The following is a 21,839-nucleotide window of genomic DNA, read 5'->3' on the forward strand; positions in this document are numbered from 1 at the left end:
TCAGAAACATTATATAAAAAGATACAGGGAGATCAAAGGTAGCTGATAAAAAGCTATAACGTCTGATGCACGTAAGTATGCAGCTGCGAACTGGGAAAAACAAATTTAGACGTTTAACATCTCTCAGATTAACCCAAATTTTCAAAACATCTTTGCTGTTTAACATGTTTAACATCCCAACTTCAAATCCCGTAACTTCTCTCATATTGGCCGCAAGGATTGAAGTGAAAACTGTATTGATCACATAGCAGGAGGATTGCAGGAGATAAATGAAAGGGAAAAAGAAAGAAGATGAGGGGAGAATCTAAAAATATATAAAAATGTACATATATATATATATATATATATATATATATATATATATATATATATATATATATATATATATATGTACATTTTTATATAGAATTTTATTTAGAATATAGAAAGAGAAAAGAGACACAAGCCAAATAAACCAGGGGCAATATCTTCAGTATCTGGGTCTCTGTTCTGTAAGGAACACAAGGAGGAGGGAGGGAGGATGGAAAAAGAGGAGAAAAGAGGAGGAGAGCATGAACATCTTAGAGAGTGTGTACAAAGACAAAGAAAACACATACACACCCGAAGGCTGGGGTCACAGAATGCAAGCGAGGTGCAGCAGAGCCGGCGGCTATGCAGGAACACCTCGCTCTGCCTTTAATATACACTGCCCACTGCACAGACTCCAAAACAGATAGCCAAAAACAAAAATCAACGCCCCCAAACACACACACATACACAAGTATGTAAGTGCGCACACACACACACAGACACACATACTCACCTTACGCAAACACACACTCTCCACCATGTACATAAACTCTGCAGCCCCATGCAGATGTTGAGTAGTCTTGTTAGGTCGAGCTCAGAGGGTGGGAATGGGTAAATTCGACAATGGCAGCCTCTAGGGAATCGCAAACAATCTCTCTTTCTCTATCCCCCTCACTCTCTCTCTCTCTCTCCACATTATGCTCTCAATCTCTCTCTCCCACAACACAGCGGAAGGGAGAAGTGAAAGGTAAGCTTTTCTTATGGTTTCATGCATAATTCTGCCCTATAGCGTCAAACATTTTGATGAATTTTCAGAGGGAATTTTTCTTTCTCTTATTTTTTGGTTGTGTGTTTTTGAGGCCACAAGGTGCCGTGATGACAAGATAGCCGAGCTGGGTTGAGCAACAGCATGTTTTCAATCAGGACATTTATGAGGGGTTAAATCATTTATGCGCCTGGTGTCTCGGGCACATGACAGATCCCTTGGAAACATAAATTATCGTGTTGACTTGCAACAAACATTGTGTAATTACATCATGGCCTGTCGAGAAGCATTAAGGAATCTTCTCTGTATCACCAAAGTAATGAGGCACTAATGCAGCCACATATGACAGTCACTGGCTGTTAAAAGATCCGCCAAAACGGAGTGCCCCTGAATAATGATAAATGATCAGTTTTGTAGGTTATGATGTTGAAGGTCCTCTTGCATGCTGGCTCAATTTCAATAAAAGATTCAGTAATAGATTCACAACCAGGGACACACGTCTCTGTAGCCTGCTGTTACATCAGGTGTGCCCCCGAGTACCAGACCTGCTTCTGATTTCATTTATACATTTCTATTCTTAGGTGAGGAATAAAACCGCCCTGACTTTAAGTCCCATTTGAATCCAGCTGCTCCCATCACGTAAAAGAAACAGAAATGGGACAGTCCTTCTGCATGTGTTAGAACTCCACTTGATCCACCAAGCAGCTATCTATTCACAGAGGTCTCTTTAGGAGCAGACTGCTCAGGGCTGTTTGCCTTCCCAATGTAAGTGTGAGTGAAATTGTTAAGGCCGCAGCCCTTAATGGTGTTGCCCCCTCTCCCTCTCCCAACCGCCCCCAGCCTCCTATCCTTAAATCTGCGGGGAATAAAGAGTGTTGTTAAACCAAACTGGAAGAGAAATGGTTTTGTTCAATGGGAAGCCGCCTCCATAAATCCCCACTTAATGCGGCGGAAGAAAGTTGAAGCAGAAACAGGTGAATTTGCCGTGGTGATGGAAGCCATTCATTACCTCTCAGGAGTGGGGAAAAGAGAAGAAGTGAGCACTTGGATGGACAGAAGAATGGATGAGTGGAGAGATTTGGCCTAGGGTCTAACCATTATTCATCTTTGTATTTTTGTGCTCATTTGATGCATTGCATTAGAAAAGGTGGATGGAAACAGAAGGATTTGAGAGTCAGCAAACTTTTCAAGGTTAAGGTGGGTCTAAAGCACAATAGGATAGGGAAATAGTTTTCACAAACATGTTCTGATGATGTTTATTTATTTCTGTGAACTGAACTGAACTCAGTGGATGACATCTTTTTTGAATTTCCATTTTATTAACATAATCTTTTGGAAACAAAAGTGTAATTTATAACTGTCCATCATCTACCTGAAAGCACTGATGCTGGTGCCAATATTCGAAAAACATAAATGAATCCTGACTGATACGCTTTATATTTCTGATAACAATATAACTGTGGTACCTGTGTGGAGTCCCTGCCCGTTAAAATCTGAAAGAGATTTCTTTTCAATAATGTAATATTAGGGCACACGACCATGGAGTTATTCTCCAAAGAGATGAGGCGAGGATAAGTTGAGACGAGAGACTCTGAAGGGTGAGATAAGTGAAGGGAGGAGGAAAGGTAGGATGGGGGCGTCGGAGAAACAGCAATTGAGGGAGAAGAGGAGTGGAGTTTGGAGTGAGCAGTAAGTGAGTTATATTTAAACCATTAGGCAGCTTATTCGCTCAGTACAAATGCAAATGAACTGGCATTATCATCACGGCCTCTTCCCTGGAAATCGACTCCCTCTGTAATACCTCGGCAGAAGTGGACCGGTCGTGAACCCTCCTCCTCTGCAGTGCCAGCTAGCCCTCAAATGGCCTACATAGACGGCTAGACGCACGCGCACAGACACACACGAAGCCAGTAGCCCTCCTCTCCTAGGCAGCCGCCCAAATCAGAGATCAAAGGCTGGATTTGTAAAGCTAATGGCTGCTGCGCTGCAGCCAGGGACCGGCAACGGGAGAGAGGAGAGAAACAGAAGGACTGAGGGTACAAAAAGACAACAACAGTGAGCACAGATGCATTGAAAATGAAAATATTTTGTGTTTCTGAAATGCAGTTCTTTTAACACAAAGTTGTATGTGAGTGTCAACTGTAAATGTCATGCTATTCAAAAATGATAATATGGAATATAGTGGGAGGTATCTCTGAAACACCTAGACGAAGCCACACTGAGACATTTCACACTTTAACTTTTTACTGGGTGCAGTTTTACTTTTAGGCAAAGTGATAAGAAACACATCCACAGATGGTGACTCTCTCTCGCTCATCACTGTGTGGGATTGTGGGATTGATGGTGTTGAAACAGACCTTTCTCTTTGTCTCACACATGGCGCAAGTGCTGCTGCTATTCCCACAGTGCAGTAAGAGGGCATTGAAATAAATGGCATGTATGCAAAAAAAAAAAAAAAAAAAAAGACGAAGAAAAGGAAGAAGTGTGTATGCGCCTTAAATAAAGCAGAAATGTTAAGCATTTATCTGTCAGTATGTATTGTCCCCACATTTTAAAGCTTTAAGCTTATCAGTAGTGTTCAGTCACTCCCACTCATTACATTTGAAATCCTGACGGCTACAAGTAAATTCATTTAAAAAAATCACATGATTTTGTGATCACAGGAACATATTGAGAAACTTATTTCAGAGCTAAATATGAAATTCATGTATGCAGAATCTCATATATTAGCAGCTCAGCTCATTGCTGTTAGAATCCGTTCTACTAGCGAGTGGCTTGCTGACGGGGGGTGCCAGGCCAAAATGCTAAATTTCTCCTGGTGACACAAACACTGTGACCTAATTATCATGACAATAAACAAGCAATATTAGCAAATATGAAAGTGTCAGAGCAGCAGAAATATGACTGAGGCTGGTAACAGCCCCGTCTATGATGTCAGTACCCCAACGTGTTATTCAAGACAGCTTGTAATTCTCTAAGTGATTGTCTTCTTTTCTTTCTTTTTCTAAATCTAGCAAAAGTTCAGTCTGGATGCCTACTTTGTACACTATCCCTCAGCCAGAGTTTATTTATTTATAGTTGCTTGTTCGATTTCATATTAAATAAATTGATTGTTATTTCTTTATTTCCTGCTGTTATGGTCTGATAGTGTCAACTGAGACATCAAACATTTCCAATAGCAAAGACACCCATTTTTAGGGTGATTAGTTTTATGATTTTTTTTTCCAATTAAATAATTCATTCTGTGTCCACTTGATTCATTAGACTCCACAGTGTAATCGGCCACCACCACCACTACCAGTGTAGAAGCTCCTTAGGGAGATTGACTATCCTACTGCTCAGGCCAGATATCTTTCGATCACAATCTCCCCAAGTGCCAAAGACTGTCTGAGCAATAAACACTTATCTTTACTGATCTTTACTTATCTTTGCTTCATTCACTTGTGTCTTCCAAATGAACTGTATTTAACCCATTTTAATGCACCAATGCCGATAGTTGCCAAGGTCAATGAATCATTTTCAATGTAGTGAGCTAAGATATCGCTTACTTTACATTTAATTAAGCTACGTCTCAAAGAAATTTAGCAAGCTAAGCTACAGCATTATGGCAAAATACCTTAAAGCAGCTATTTTTAATGGCTCAACTTTATTCCATTCAACTATTTTCTTAAATTACAAAATAAAATGCAGGAGTTTTGGTGTGTATATTTGTATATGCCTTAAACAGCTTGCTAAGCGCTCTGTGATTAAGATGTTTTTGAGTAGCCTATGAGTCAAAGGTCACCCCAACCTCTTTTTTTCTATTCATCCTTGAGCCTCCATCAGTCACCATGATGGGCCACTGAGACCCCAACATATCCCCGTGAGAGAGAGAGAGAGAGAGAGAAGATGAGGAAGAGGAAGAGGATGATGCAAAGGGATGAGGGCCAAAGCCAGAGCTCTTTGTCAGGTGACAAAAGCTTTCCAACACAACAATAGCTATCATTCACTCCCCAAGCCTTCGGATTATATGGATCACGATACAGTGGTGGTGGTATGTGTAGGTGTCTGTTTATGTGGTGAAGGAGGTTTGGAGGGTGTGTGTGTGTGTGTGTGTGTGTGTGTGTGTGCGTGCGTGCGTGCGTGCGTGCGTGTGTGTGTGTCTGTGATGGGTGGGGTGGGTGTGGAATGGACCTGCTCTGCTCTGGTTCACATTAAACATTCACAGATCATATCAGTCTTCTTATATAACAGACAGGATTTCAAGAACAGTGTTATAGTAGAAAAGGTGAGGTGATGATAGCATAAACACACATGCACACGCAGGCACGCACACATGCACACACAAACAGGTGCACAAATTTCATTATAGTTACATTTTAATTATCAAGAAGAACAGCGTTGGCAAAAAATGTACTGCTTTTACAACTGTTATTTTTGAAAATACTTAAATTAAAAAAAAAAATATTATGATAAAGATTAAATCCACTTTACTGATCCCCTGTGTGTGTGTGTGTGTGTGTGTGTGTGTGTGTGTGTGTGTGTGTGTGTGTGTGTGTGTGTGTGTGTATATTTATATATATATATAGTGTGTGTATATATATATATATATATATATATATATATATATATATATATATATACTGTATATATATACTGTATATATATACTGTATATATATATACTGTATGTGTGTGTGTGTGTGTGTGTGTGTGTGTGTGTGTGTGTGTGTGTGTGTGTGTGTGTGCGTGTGTGTGTGCAGCACTAGTTTAACATTGTGATAATGCACTACTGGATATGCATTTCTATTAAACATTCTATTAAACGTTACATGCACATGTAAAATCTTAATTTATCTTGTAATAATATTTTCCTCACAAATATAATGCAGGATTAGTGTAAGAACTAAACTAAGCATGACATGACATGTTAACATGATAAGTACTAAACATGACTAAACCTCAAGCACCATATAATCAAACTGTGGCTGATTAGATGTAATGACTTACATTCACCACAACATGCACGTCTATTTCTGTCCATACTGGTGCTTCTTTATCATCAACTTTGAACAAACTAATAATTATACTAATGTCAGCATGTGTGTTACCTAAGCTAGTATCTCATCTTTAGCTATGATACGTCAGACTACAAGTCTTGTAGTCCTACGTATCCATCTTGTGTGAATAAACTGAGTGGAAGTGGATGCTGAGTGGAGTCTGTATGTCTGTACGGAATGTAAAACATTGCAGGAGTGGAGATGGGCAATCGGAGCTTTGACAGTGACCTCAAGTGACCTGTCTCTCGGGTCAAAGTTCACGGTGAGGACAATGCCAAAGGATCTGACTATGGGGAGACTCAGAGTGAAGCTGGGCTCTGAATAAAAAAAAAAAAATCAATGCGTGGCCAGTAGTGGGTCTCCTGCTCAATCAGCCACCATGACAGCTGCTCCAGATGGCCAGTGGGTAAGTTTTCCGTCAGGCCATCAGTATCATTATTACCAATAACGTCCAGCCTGGTCAAAAGGTCAAGGGGTGGCTTTTGTAGATTTGTCACCCTGAAACGCAAGGGAAGCACCATGCATTTGTATTACAGTCGGAATGTGTGACATTTATCTATTTTATGTAAATGGAATATCTTAATGTTCGCTGAACACAAAGCGAAACATGCAAACACCAAAGCAGTGGTTCAGAAAGAGACAATTCATCATGAGAAGTCAACGCTTCACATTTCGTTTCTTTGAAGAATGGTGTAACTGCTGACATGGGGAAAATTTTCAATGGTTTGATTTTTCTCTTGTTTTATTCTGTTTTAAACATTTTTTAAGCCCAAATGTGGAGATTTGGCCGGAATGCTTTGATAGCAGGACAGGCATTCTAGGAATAATACGCTATCCTTGTCTTTACAATGAAGATGACCTTTGTGAACTCAGGAGTAACACTGCCCTGATGAATCTCAGGTCAGAGGGTCATGGTGGGGTCATAGGTCCCAGAAAGGGCTCCTGTCTGACCTTTAGCATGGGGTTACACTGATAAACTCACTATGGAATGAGGAAGCAAGGTATTAAGAGAAAGTAATATGGAATAAGTTCTTTTAAACATTGAATAGTTTGGTGTTTGGTGATCCAGCCACACCTCCATGATGGTGGTTGACTATTCCTTTGATTAGCTGAGCTGATGTTAACCTTCCCTATTGAAGTCCATCATCCGTAGTTTGACATACAACAATTTATACAAAATTCACATTAAAATCCAGACAAGAATGTCCACCATTTATCGTCTCTCAAATGTCAAACCTGAATAAGAATCAAAAATAATGGGGCAGCACACACTACGGGATTTCATTAAGATTCTCCTGCCCAGGAGAGAAAAGAATGCCCCGCCTCACATGATCTTTCCTGAAGCAGCTGTGTAGCATAAACAAAATGACTGATGACGTTGCCGTAGCGATCGGCCTATTTTGAAGCCAGATAACAGAAAACAGAATGAGGAAATCACTTGGAAGATGTGGTCAACACAGGCTATCCTTCACTGTGAAGCAGAGGTGAGATTTTAACTGCATGTTTTAATACCTGTCAACAGCGGTATTCTGCATAATATTAGTCTCCAGGGCCAGACTGTTTATCGTTGCTTGGCAGCACCACCAGCTGCTCTGAGATGTCTCTCTCATTGGTTATCATAGCTCACAAAAACTGAGAAACATTCATTCATTCATTCATCGTTTACCGCTTCATCCGCTGTGTTGGGTCACGGGGAGCCGGAGCCTATCCCAGCTGACTGATGGCTAAAACAAATACACAAATATGAATGTAATCATCCTTACGATGACTCCTAAATACGAAAGATGTTTAAAATGACTGAACTGACCTGATAGGTCCATGCAGCAGGTCAAGAGATTTGAGGCTGGACCTGGAAATGTCTCAGACTGACCAAATATTTGGAGCAGATTCCACTGTAAATTGTGTGTATCCAGGTGAAATCTCCTCATGAAGCCTCTTTTAATGTGAGGCCTGATGGCTGTCGGCAGCTGATCGGCTTTGTATTGACTGGAAACAGGCAGAAACCATCAGACTATTTTAGTTCAAGGTAACGAAAACCACCACAGAGCTGTGGATGTAGACAGATACATCCAAAGCTACCAAACAAATGTGTTAAAGTCTGTTTAACATCTCACTCAAAATGTCTTAGCTACTAAGTTATCTTTATTTAATTCAGAAAAACACTGACTTCTAAAAAGACCCGCTGCATTACTGTAATAAACCAAATTATGTTATCCAGCTGCTGGTTCTAGCTTCACACTGACTGCACAGATTAAACAGTATAGTAATAATAGTAATAGTTATACTACTATTACTGTTAAAAAAAACCCACACAATCTGAAGATCCTTGGGTCTAGCACCCTCAGATAAATCACAATACTAAGTGGCTCAATAAGTGGCCCAATTATTGAAAAGAACTGGTGCTGATATGCTTGATAGTAATCATGACTTATTAGCATTGTGGATTGAGCATAATTAGCAGTGCTGCCAACAAGTCTAACTATTTGCACAGTTCAGACATAAATTGAGACAACATAAGTTGAGAAGTACATGAGGCCTACTGTGATCTAACCACGACTGCTGTTTGAAAACACTCAGTGTGTTGTAGCGGTGTGTGTGTATAAGCACACTGTTCTCAAGCTATATAATTATACTTAGTGATGCAAATACAGTCAACATTTAGGAGAAGTGCGTGTTGGGAAATTAAAAGGCACTCTGAATGAAGGTAATACGTTGCTACCTTTGACAGACAACTGTAATCATATGTGTTCAGTTCCTTTGGTTGCTTCAGCTGATTAAACACAATGAAGGATCAAGCCTTTTTTTTCTTATGATTGCTGTCTGTTTACTGCCCTGCCTGGTTAAAGACTCACAGTGTGTACATGTAAACATTATGTGTCGTCTTTCGTCTGTACGGAAAAACAGCAGTCATGTAGGAGGGATTGCATTTAGAGTGTGTCTGGTGAAGCCACAGATTGGCATGACCCTCAGCACAACAGATGCAGTCTCACACACCCCGCCAAATCACACACAATGTAACACACACACACACACACACACAGTCGCTGTGTATAGCAAAAGCAAAAACACATACCCACTTGCACAAAATACATGGGCTATATGTGACCTTGGCCCATTGATGGCACCCACCTACGCTACAATCTGTGTGATAGGGAAAAGCAAAACACACTAGATGCCCGTTTTTCTCGGTATGTCTTCTTGGATTTCTCCCTGGCGCTGATATTCTGATCTGCGTTTGCCTGCAGTGAAAACTGACAGAGATCTGTCTCTCATCAGATACCAATATGGATGCTGAAAAGCTGAAGTCTGCAGTCAAAACACGGCTCTTCAAGTTCTTAACAGTCAACGCCCCAGGTGAAAAAAAAAGTTTTACTTGAAAATGTATTTCTTACTGAATCATTGCTGCACTGTTTGTCTGATAGGAACTCTGGTGTAATATCTCAAACGCATGTTATTCTTTCATTTGAATTCTAACTCTTACCTTATAAAGTCTTTATAAAATTGGTTCTGATTTTAACATTTAAAAAGAATTAGTGATGGGGTCGTCAAACTTGAAACGCTGAAAGTTACCCCAAAATGTAATTTAAACACCTACAAGTATGAGTATCTGTTTTCTCAAACACGTACTGTTAGAGAACTGATCTTCTGAACCCTGTAAAAAAAAAAGGAGAAAACAACAAGAAAACCTAAAGGCTGTTGAACTACATTTGTCTCTCAGACAACACCTACAGTCTGCTCTGCCAGCCAGGAAAACAAGGAAGGAGCAACCAGACGGAGGGGGGGATGTTGTATTATCCTTCTCACAGGGGGGTGGGGGGTGGGTGGGGGGTCTGCTACTCTGCCATGTTATTGAAATCTCCAAGTCCTGAAGCACTCTGCTGTACTTCTCATTAACCGGCACAATGTTGCCGGGGTGTCTCTTTCCTCTTTAATAATAAAACAATGCTCCCCTCTTTTCTGCCGACTTAAAGGATTTCCTAATTTAATCAACACGGGCAGAAACAATAAAAACAAAAGCATCAACAATGGTAACATGGCCTCCGGTGTCTTGTCGCACTTTTGCGGTGCAGCAAGCATGCCTGGATGTGAGGATGTGCGTGAAAAACTTGTATTGTGGTTTCCGTGTTTGGATGGAGCGAAAGGAAGCAAACAGGACAGATGACATCACTGTGTGCTAATAATGCAGCCGTAAATCTGTCAGCGGCTAACCGACAAACACAGGTGACGATGACACCGTGTGTATTCTGTGTTTGTCTGAGCACATGTTTACATTAGAGGACGATACACAAAGTGTCCGGCAAAGAGGTCCCTCATTCTGAGCCCCGGTGACCACTGTTTGACCCTAATAGCACACCATAGCTTCAATGTACAATGCAACCTGACCTGACTCTCACCCCCAATATCAGTCCAACACCCCAACACTCCCACAGGCACTCACACTCACAAACACACACCAATGTTAATAGGGTCTACTGACCTCATGATCGCCCTCTCATAGTCCAGCTGGCCTCTTTTTCACCCTTTGGCCTCTGGATCACCCCAGACAGCTCCCTGACAGAGCCAGGAGGGGTGGGCTGGGGGTGTAGGGGGACGCTACTGTCAGCCATACGTCTCTCAGTGGGTGACATGACAGTCAATTCAATAAAAACAGTATTTAAATATATACTTTCAAGTAAGACATATCTGCAGATGTTCATTAGGTTTATCATGGGTGAAATTATAGCCTTAAAACCTATCCTACTGCAGTGGGGTATTTATATGACTACAGGTATATTTTAAATAAACTGCACCATATTAATAACATTCAATTTAATTTCATGATTACCTCTTGAAATACTGAATCCCTATATTTCTCCAGCATCATGCTTGTTAATATACAGTACTGTACATAAGACTTATCACTTGAAACTTCCGTTTATTAAATTAGGGAATAAATAAAATGAATAAAAAGAAAGACTTTTCATTTATAACATTTGTTTTAAAAATTTCCACATTAGCATTCATATTTTTTATTAATGTCGTAACAGTCAAAACAACACTAACAACAAATTAAGTGCAACAAAGCAATACACCTCACATTTAGGATTTAGATTGAAGAGAGCTTCACTTGAGGGTTTGCTTGCCACCTGTAAGCCAAAATATATCAGCTTGATTTGTTCTAACGCTGCATACAAGCATACAGTATGTAAACCTGTCAATGCTGTCTATTTTGTGATGCTATTTGATTTATGTTAGTCCTGTCAATTATTTGTTTTATTGTGTTAAACCTTCTCATCTTAGCTTGAGCTGCAAAGATTTCCCCTCAGGGATTAATGAAGTCCATCCGTCTATAGAGGTGTAACGGTGTAATACACCACTGAGGGCTGTGACCCTTTCTCAAACTACAGTGTTTTGTTATTATTATTATTGTTGTTGTTGTTGTTATTGTTATTGTTGTTGTTGTTGTTGTTGTTTTTATTGTTGGTGTTATTGTTATTATTACTACTACTACTACTTCCACTATTACTACTACTACTACTACTACTACTACTACTACTACTACTACTACTAGTAGTAGTCTTCATTCGCTTATCCACTTTACGGGTCACAAGTTACGCTGTAGCCTATCCCAGTTTCCTATGGGTGAGAGGTGGGGTACACCCCCGATGTGTCGCCGGTGCAGGGCCACACAGAGACAACCACTCACACACACTCACACATATGTGCAATTTAGACTGACCAATTCACCTAAGTTGCCTGTTCATGGGGGTGGGAGGAAGCCAGAGAGAACCCACACAGACACGTGGAGAACATACAAACTTGTGCATAGGAAGGAATCGAACCCGGAACCTTGCTCTGAGGCAACACCCACTGCGCCACCATGTTATTCACTTCTAACATCTTAGCTGGTTCAAATGATATTCCCATAGGAATCGATTAACAGTCTTGAACTGTATCTACGTAATGCTAACAAAGGGCAAGTCGTTACACTGAAGACAAACATGTTGTAAGGAAAAAAATTAAACTTTGTCTCCCAGTGAGGAATAATATGTTACATGCAAGAATCCAGGGACACATTGAGGGAAAAGGTAGAATTTTGTGCACAATATGCAATAGCTCCATCATATTTGAAATGCAAACTGGCTCCTTTGGTGAGAGACTAGTGGGAGTTGGAGGTGCACTGCAATGGCTTCTGGGAGTAGAAAACAAACAGCGCTGTCAAAACAAATGCTTTAATGCCTGCGGAGGCTGTCCTGCACTCTGCAGTTAGCAAGACTGGTCCGTACCAGCCAGCTTAATGGGCTAATATGGATGAGAACATTTTTTCCTGGTTCTTTTGTAAGCTGAACTTTACATCAAAGACCCATGATTAATTACTGATAAGGGGTTAATAAAACATTAATGCTTTTTGTAATTAACTACGACTCTGGAATACAGTACACCCCCTGCCGCTGCCGTCGCTACTTCTCTCCTCACTCACCCCCAGCTATGTCTTGTCTTCATCTTTTCATGTCACATTCTGCTGCATCGTGCCATCTCGCTTTTTCTTTTTCTTTTTTTCTTTTTTTTTTCAGGGGTTGAAGTGAAATCATTAAAATAGAGTATAGGATGGGCCAGAAGGGAACAAACACAGCCCCAGATTTGTTTATCCTGCTCCAGAGGAGGATGGGGTGTCGGGTTTTTAATTAAGGGCTTTTGAATATTAATTTGGAAGGGTGATGGAGGCTCCAACAAGGTCAAGATTAAAAAAACAAAAAAACAAGAGCTTCATCACACTGACTTTTACAAGAACTGAGCCTCCAGAAAACAAAACACTCTCATTAATTGTCTTGCGCAGGCCAGTGAAAGGGTTCAGACAAAAAGTATGTTGCATCATCAGAATGGAGATTCTAGCTGTTTCCTCCTACCTGAAACCAAACGCCTGCGAGCTGAAGCATAGCGCATGTTGTCTCGGATCTTATCGTCATTATTATGTGTCTGAGTGAATGATGTTAGGTGGTCGGCACATACAGGAGCAAAGCGTAACAAAACCTCCACGGGAGGTAAGTGTGATAGTGAATGCTGGATGAGGAGCTTGTTGTATGGAAGTTGAAAAATAGTTTGAGGGAAGTTGAACGGGCTTAATTGAATTATCAGATTTAATTAGTCAAATTAATTATAATTTTTTACGCTTAAACTTCAGTTTTGGTGCTTGGCAGGGTAACTCTAATGAAAAGTTCTATGTTTACGGTTTGACGTATACCAGAGACTAAAAATCAGCTCCAGTGTTTTGATTTGGACCATTCTTTTATAACCTGTCCCTTCCTTCAACATTACATTCTGTTTAGAAATATAATTCATGTGACAATGCAAAACTATTTTTAATTGGAAGGAGATTTCAAGCAGAAATGAAGCAGAAAAGCCAAGACGATTTATTTATCACTTTCCTTGACTTTCTGTGCATATTAAACATTTTAAAAAAAATCTATAGTTTTATTTCTGTCTTGTCTGAATGTGATTCCTAAAGCAGCTTTAACCCAAACATCTTTACTGTAAGCTGTTTGTCAGAGGAGGTTGAGGAGGTCCGAAAGGTCTCTGGATGGGTCACTGGTTCCTCAGCATTACTGTAACCAACACACTATGGCAAGTCAATCGCACACCAACAAACACTCTATGTAAACATAGACACACAAACAGATAGAAAAGCTGCACACGCTCTTTCTGTCCTTCACCAACACGCACACTTGCACCTAAACACAGTGGATGAGATAGCAAGGATGTGTGGTTAATATTTAACAAACAGGAACAAAAATAGATGTTCGGAGCTGAACGGATTTCAGGAGAGTAGCCTCTGTGGCACATGAAACATTTAACACACTCCAAACAGTAAATCATAGGAAATAGAAAAGTAAAGAGTACACCAATCCTGGTTACAAATTTTTTATCCAAATGGATGTTACTGCTGCTAGAATCGGTATGTTTATGTCACAAACAAGTTATTTATAGGACATTATCCAAAACGACTGTCGGTAGAGATGAGGATATGCATTGATGATGCCGATGCTTTTACATTTAAGCAGGAAAAAAGACTGATAGGTACGGCGATTTACAGATTAAGGCAATCGCCACCGATAATTTAAAGTCATCGTATTACCAGGTTTGCTGTATGTTAGCATCACATTACTTCAGAATGAAAAACCATCTGGTCTGTGAGTTTGTGAGTCTGTGTTGTTTTTGCTTTTCTTGGATTTTTAGAGCCTGCACATGTGCTACCAGTGTGTATGATAAATCTGTTCTCCCTCATAATCTATGTGATTCAAAATGTGATATATGTGAACGTGAACTTTGAATTATGACCCACAAGGAGGATCGTAAATCTCTCCTCCCAAACTCTCTCTGAGTATACACTGACTCTGGTTTGGTCCACTCATAAATCTCTCCAAACTGGAGCGGAGGTGCGGGCTCTCTTTCCAACACTCTCAGAAAAGTTGGTGACTCCAGATTAGACAAAACAACAGTGAAGAGGAAAGCTGACTTTTGCGAGAGTATAAGCATCTGTGAAAGAAGCAGAAAGAAATGCAGACTTTGGTAAGAGATCGTAGGCTTTGAATTCTGATAAACTGAAGCGAAATACATTTATTTATTTAAATCTCTGTATGTAGATCACAGACTGTCAAAATTCACTATGCTGAATTTACCATTTCTATAACTCATAAGCAAGTAACATAACTTGGAGATTTAGAGTTTTACTTGAACACGTTTTACTTGAACAGCTTTACTTGCTCGACAAGATGCTGTTTTTGTTCAAGTCTCTGCTTCAAAGCTGACTACCTCACAGAGTTGTGAGAGGACAAAAAAGTCGTCTACTATTTTGAACCTGGCTTCTTATAATTTCCATTAGTATAAAAAAAACAAGACACCAGCAAACAAATTAAAAAAATGATGGTATCTCAGTATCCAGTATCCATGTCACCCGCGTAAAGACACACCTGTGTAGTCCCAGCCTGCTGGGTGGTGGGTTGGACGACTCATTTCTGGTTCCTGAGAGCTCTAGTGCTATGAAGCTGTCAGTAAAGGTCTGGATTATGTTTAGAATATTTCTTAGAGCTGTTGCATGCTACGCTGTCATAATATAAAGGTTGGGTACTTGTCAGGACTTGTGTACTTGCCATATGTCTTTGTCACGAAAGCTGTATATTAATGGATGTTGTGGCATTGTTGCAGATGTAAATTACATCGGAACGGTTCACAATAACTGTAATTACATTTTTCTTGATTTAATTCAGATACCACTCAGAGTGACACAAACACCCAGTGGTGAAAGAAGTATGGAGGTATTTTACTTAAATGTTGCAACACAACAGTGTGAAAATACGTCAATTACAAGAAAATCTAACGTACATAGGCATGTCTTCATTACACAGACAACTGGCTGTAGAAATTGTTCTTGCCATGTGGTGCTGGATCATTATTACTGATGCGTTCAGCCGCATTTTAGTATTCCACTAAAGTTGAAGCTAGCATGAACTCTACTATAGATTATAGATATTATAACTATTGATCAGCAACTTAGTCTGTCAAATTAATGTTCTGGAGCTTAAAGAACATTTTCCTCTGAAATGAAGTAAAAGTATAAGACTATAAGAAGCTAGAGTACTCAGGTGAAGTATGCGTACCTCACATGTAATCGTACCTTTCACCATTCAGACCGATAATACCTCAGTGATAATACCTCACTGCTAATCTCTGCTTTGTCTCCAGAAAATCCACTCTGGTTATTTTTTAACAGACACAGCTTGCATTTAGTGAACTGATGCACCTGATATGGTTCATTATGATTGTCATTTCCACTGCTGCTCGTCGTGGTGCCTCTGCAGCCGTTTTGCCGCCGCTAACGGCGCTATATGGTGTAATTAGCAGGGGTGTGTTGCGGCGGGTTTTACGGGACGTAGCGTTGTCGCCTCCATTACGGTTGACATTCATCGCTCATCAGTCCACTCACAGATGATGATGATCAACATACGGCGCATCATCGCCGCTAATGAGATGCGCTTTGCTGATGAAAGCCATTCGTCGAAATTCAAGCGTAAAAAAAAAAAAAAAACGAGGCAGAGAGGAAGAAGGAAAAGAGATGGCAAAAAAAAAAAGAGCACACACACAGGAAGGCATAATCGGACAGCAGTCATCCTTCAATCTAATGGCGTTAACTAAAATTCATTAACCACCAGCCATCTTTGTCCTGCAGGAATCTTGGAAATGTGTTTGTGTGTTTGTCTCCTCTGTGTTTATCCTCAGTGTACTCTGAATCTCGTCTGACATGTGGTCACATCGCGTGTGAATGTACAATTGGCCGTGAGAATCACAACCAAATTAATCTGTTTCAAAGGGTTCACTTCATGCCATTATCCATAGTAGAAACAAACGCACAAATGACTCGCTCCTGGAAATGTGGCTGCATGGGTGTGTATGTGGCTTTGGGTGTGTGGGTGTTGTCTGTGCAGACGGGGTGCTCATCATCTCCTGGAAGGATTGATATGAACATTCTGTCACTCACGGGCAGCACAGATGGCTAATTTCCGGAAAAGAGCAGATTTGAGCCAGGTTTTAAAGAGAAAAAAATAGAAATGGCACTTTTTCAAAGCATGTGTGTGTGTGTGTGAGTGTGTATGTGCGTGTGTGTGTGTGTGCAGGATAGTTTGGGAGAGAGTATGACTGAGTTAGTGTGTGTGTGAATGTCTATAATGTAGCGGGGGTTCAGTCAGGCTTGACCACTGACAGATAAAAGCTTTGTGTTGTTGAGCTGCCAGGCCAACATGGCTGCCTGTCAGAGTGTGAGTGAGCAGTGTGTGTGTGTGTGTGTGTGTGTGTGTGTGTGTGTGTGTGTGTGTGTGTGTGTGTGTGTGTGTGTGTGTGTGTGTGTGTGGCAGTGAAACCTCCAGTGTGATCTAGGTGCCCACAGCTGTGGAGCACTTCCAAAGTGCTAACATTTAGACAAACAAACCCTGCTCCACATCCATTGGAGTAGGGGAAAAAAAAGGAGAGAAAGAATCCAGATAACGTCACTCCAATACTCATTTAACACTCGCTCCTCTCGCCACCAAACGTTGGCTGAGGCTTTGTGAAAGGACGAGGGAGAGGTTGTGACAGGATTATAGCACTGTTTACTGTAAATAACCAATTTAATGGCCGCTGGCAAGCCTCAGGCTACAGGCCAGAGGCTCAGAGAGACAAACAGAAATACAAATGTGAGTCATCTGGTTGACTCCCCATTAGGCGAATTTAGCAGAGGTACTTTGGAGCAGTGCTCGAGTGACGCCGTCAAACTTGGCCACGGAAGATAATAATCCAACAAAAGTGGTGCGTTTACACAAAAAGGACTTCCTTTTCTAGTCCAATGTTGAGCCTGTGATCTGGTGCTGCCATATCCTGAACAGAGACAAGATGGCTATCAGATAATAAACCAGAATCTGTGTGTGTTTTTCTTGGATGTACACAGTTGGGTGCAGAGGTACTCGAGTTGACAATTCCTGCGCTTGCATGCTTGTGTGTGTGTGTGTGTGTGTGTGTGTGTGTGTGTGTGTGTGTGTGTGTGTGTGTGTGTGTGTGTGTGTGTGTGTGTTTGGCATACAGTGCACAGATGCATATCTCTGTGTTCATCTGTGCTAAGCGCATGAGGGACCCTGTGAGCAACATTCTCGTCCTTGCCCTTGTCAACATGGCGCCGTCCGTTATCCCTCACCTAGCAGACAAAGACACTTCTTACAGGAGGGATCATCAGTCGCCTTTGCAACTCTGCAGATTCACTCCATAAATCCTAATTATACCCCTCCCAAGACCCCCCCTCCCTTTCCTGCTCTGCAAATAAATGGTCAGAAAGTGTAAAACATCTGCTGCGTGGATCATCTCAATGACTGTGAAGGTAAATCATCCTCGTCTGTTTCTATTATAAAGGCAGCCGAGGCGAGGGACCTCAACTCTGCTGAATGTGAAGCATCACTTCAGTTAACTTTTCAAACACTGACACTGAATTGTTGTCTCTTGTGTTTGTTTGTTTTTATCGCTCCAACTCCTGCTCATATGGTATTAAAAGTACATTATGAAACCAATGCAAAACACAATATATCTTATAATTAGCACAATGTTGCGAAACCCTCGTTTTGTTGTTGCATGAGGCTGATGGATGTCATCGTTTTTTTCCCGATGGTTCGTAGTTTAGTACACAACATCTCACTGCTTCATTATGCTGGACTCCGTAACATCTGACTTCATTTATGAAACTTTTGGCAACTCGTGGACTTGGCAAGATCATTTTGAACAACTAACCCCCCCCCCCCCCAAAAAAAATGTATAATTAACAATGACACACTCTTCTTCTTCTTTTCCTTCGTTGGCACGTTGCTTTGCATGTTAGTGCCACCAACTGTCAGTCAACATAATAACTTGCTACAAAGCTCACATGCTTGCATATTGAGAAAAGAGCTCCACAGTGCTAATCCAAAGGTATCCTGTCATTGAGTTAAAAGGGTGTATACAGCATAACACTTGAAGAAGTCGTGTTGTTAGGTGTTGTTGGTATGTTTGCTTCTTTATTTGTTTGACTTTCCATCGACAGACACTACTTAATGATCTTTCATTGGCTGTGGTTGAAGTAGTCCATGTACAGTAAGGTCAGTGGTTTGTGTTCCAGTTCCTCCAGTCTACATGCCGATGTATCCTTGAGCAAGACATTTAATCCACATTTGTTCCTCAGGCATCATAAGGCCTGCCCACTGCTCCTTAGGGATGCGTCAGAGCCAGTGAACAAACTTCACTACAGTGTTCCATGTATGTGACAATCAATCTAGACTATTAAAGATCGAAAGAGTCAAAGAATTTCAGTTTTGAAGGGGCAGGTCTTGTAGTCTTTTCTACATTTTTGAACATTATAAAGCCGACCGCTATGAGATTAGAAGGGTGGAACATTGCTCAAGAACAACATCAAATTTAGGATCCGATCTGGATCCAAGGAAACAAACATAATAGAACATAACAGGCATCCATTCATTGTTGGAATGTAGATTAGGATTCATTTAATGAAAGTTACTGGTTGGCCTTTGTGGAGGTATGCTCATTCCTACGAGTGTTCTACTAGTTACAGCAAACACACATCCAATGCTATAGCTTATAACTGACCTAAGATTACGTCTATTGTGACCCAAGAAACATTAAAGTTTATTGAAGTTATAATGTTGATGTATTAAGTTTAATAGTTTCAATTACATCTACATTGGTAGAGCAGTGAGTATTACTTGAACAAGGTTGACCTCACACCATGACTGAAAACTTCCCAGAGGACTAAAGCTATGCTGTTTACTTCCATCACGACATGATTTGTGCAACATGTTTTTACTCGTGCCAGTTCCGATGTATCTCCACTAGAGAATTGGAGAATGCCTATTTTTATTTAAAAAAAATGTGCACCTTTCATGGAAAGGGGGAAAAAAATCTAGTTGTAACGGACAGTTTAAATTTGAGACTACATTCTATAAATGCAAAAGACTCACCAAAGCAGTGCGCCTTGTGGTCTAGCAGAGGTTGTTCAACTCCACAGTGCTTCAGGAAATGTGTCATCTTGAGTGTCTACCTTTGTGACAACACAGGCATCCTATTGTATCTGCCAGCTCTATTACTTTACCACACAGAGGGAGGTTGTGTTACAGCACAAAACTAGAAGAGGATGATGTGTTCCAGCACAAACAGAGATGAAGCCTTATGACTTTCTTTTGACACCAGATGGTGGAGGAGGTGAAAGGCTGAAGGGAATATGTTTCCAAAACATGTTTGTCCTCCACATCAGTTCTAAAAATGCATTGGAGGGAACAATAATGGGGCCTTTTGTAAGGGTGGATTTAAATTGAGCAGTGCTGCCTGTAGCAACACCACTGGTGTGAGGGAGAGTCCATATCATCCTGGATGTAAGACCTTTAACTTATACAACTACGGTAATTTATTTTTGTTAAATATTAAACAAGTGTTTTCACCTGGACGTGTTGCTATTGACAGCAAAGCTGTTTACTGGTGTAAAAAAAAAAACAGATGGCCTCAACATATTTGATGTTGGGGGGGGAGGGTGGATGGCATCAGGTTCATGCTAGTTGAGTTTGGTGTGTTTCTTCTGCAGGCGTCTGGTATTTTATTTGCCCTCGTCCTTTACTGCCTGTCTCTTCTCCCCTTTGCCTCCTCTCTCTCAGCTCTCCTCAGCCTCCAGCCAGCCTCGCTGCAGACAGGAGGTCAACCCGTGCCACTCCGCTCTGGCTGCTATGAGCGCCGGGTCACCGAGCCAGATAACACCACCAACTGTTCAATATTTGAAGAAATCAAGAATTCTGTTTGTTTGAAATAGTAGCATTTGTTTGCATTCTTTCCTCCTTCCCCTGATAAATCGTGCACTTATGCAAAGCAGTGGACTAGTTCAAGGGTGGAAGACAACAAATTAATGCTTTGTGAAAGAAGTAGCTCTTCAGAATTATTTTTATGAAGTAAGATAAATCGATGTTTTGTCTTCTGGACTTCACTGCATTTCAAAACCCATTGATTGTGAAATACACATTTCACTTTTTTTGCGTTAGAAGCAGTGAGCTCATATAAATAAAGTGTTAGTCCTAAATGAAACTTAAATTTTATTCTTGTTCATTTGAATAGAAAAGACAACTGCAGCCTCAAGGGCCCATTTATGCTCAATGTTTAAGATGTATATGGATGTAGACCCGGCTTTCCCTCTGTAATCTACATTTATTTTTTACCAATTTATGCAGGTTTCTAGAGAGAAAAGCTTGAGGAAGGAAGAAGCGTAGTACCACCTGAACTGGTTGGGAGCAGTGTAACCATAATCCAGTCAAAATATGACAAACGGTACGGTAACAACGAAGAAGATGAAAAAAAAAACCCTCTGTCCACATATTTCAATGTAAGGAATGACGTCACTGATCACCACAAAGCACATTGTTACATCCACTTCTTTGGCTTTGGATTTACCAGGTTCATCAACACAACCTCCTCTATAATCTCAGTTGCTGTCCTTGTCAATATGCTTAACTCTTAACTGACATATTAAAGATGTAAAATCCAATGTAAGCAATGCATTAAAGTGTCGGCGCACTGATGGATGTTTCTCATTTTTAGATGGAGTATAAGTTAGAGTTTCTTGAAAAGATTTTGCCCAAAAATCAATGAAATCAAACCTAATGTTTGGTTTGAGTTGAAACATTTTTTACACAACTCATGCTGTAAATTGTTAAAATTTGAAACTACAAACTGAATTTCCAGCTGTAGACAGCCACACAATTAGGAATGTCTTTATTGTAGACAAGGAAATAAAAAAAGTGCTGTGAACTGTGGCTACAGTCAATATCCCTTCAGTTTGGTCATTTATGGTGGCTCAAAGCTGAATTTCTGAATTTCCTGAATTTCCCTTGGGATCATTAAAGTATAGATCGATCGATCTATCTATCTATCTATCTATCTATCTATCTATCTATCTATCTATCTATCTATCTATCTATCTATCTATCTATCTATCTATCTATCAAAGCACCCAATAGATATGGTAAGCCCTTTTTGTGGGTGTGTCCTGTAAAAACAGAGACACAGTTTCTGTTGTAGTAAAACAAGATATTTGGTGATTTTTATTGCCGAGCCAAGTGTGACATTTCATAACATGTAATTTGATCTAGTCACTACTTTTCAGAGCCAAGAGAAGGACACATAAGAACAGGGGCTGTGCCATTCCAACATAATACAGAAGTCATA

The 21,839-nt window shown here is 40.5% G+C and overlaps 1 long non-coding RNA gene across 2 annotated transcripts; it reads left to right on the forward strand.

Moving 5' to 3' along the window:
* The first annotated feature begins 887 nt into the window (after nt 1–887).
* LOC137602058 (uncharacterized) lies at nt 888–20,616 on the forward strand. Of its 2 annotated transcripts, none has more exons than XR_011037126.1 (3): nt 888–1,036; nt 9,369–9,446; nt 20,282–20,616. It is a non-coding gene; the product is annotated as an uncharacterized lncRNA (long non-coding RNA). The 2 variants fall into 2 exon arrangements; XR_011037125.1 differs by lacking the exon at nt 888–1,036 and adding an exon at nt 5,989–6,498.
* Nucleotides 20,617–21,839: the final 1,223 nt, after the last annotated feature.

Source organism: Antennarius striatus, chromosome 9, assembly GCF_040054535.1.
Source record: "Antennarius striatus isolate MH-2024 chromosome 9, ASM4005453v1, whole genome shotgun sequence".
NCBI lineage: Eukaryota > Metazoa > Chordata > Actinopteri > Lophiiformes > Antennariidae > Antennarius > Antennarius striatus.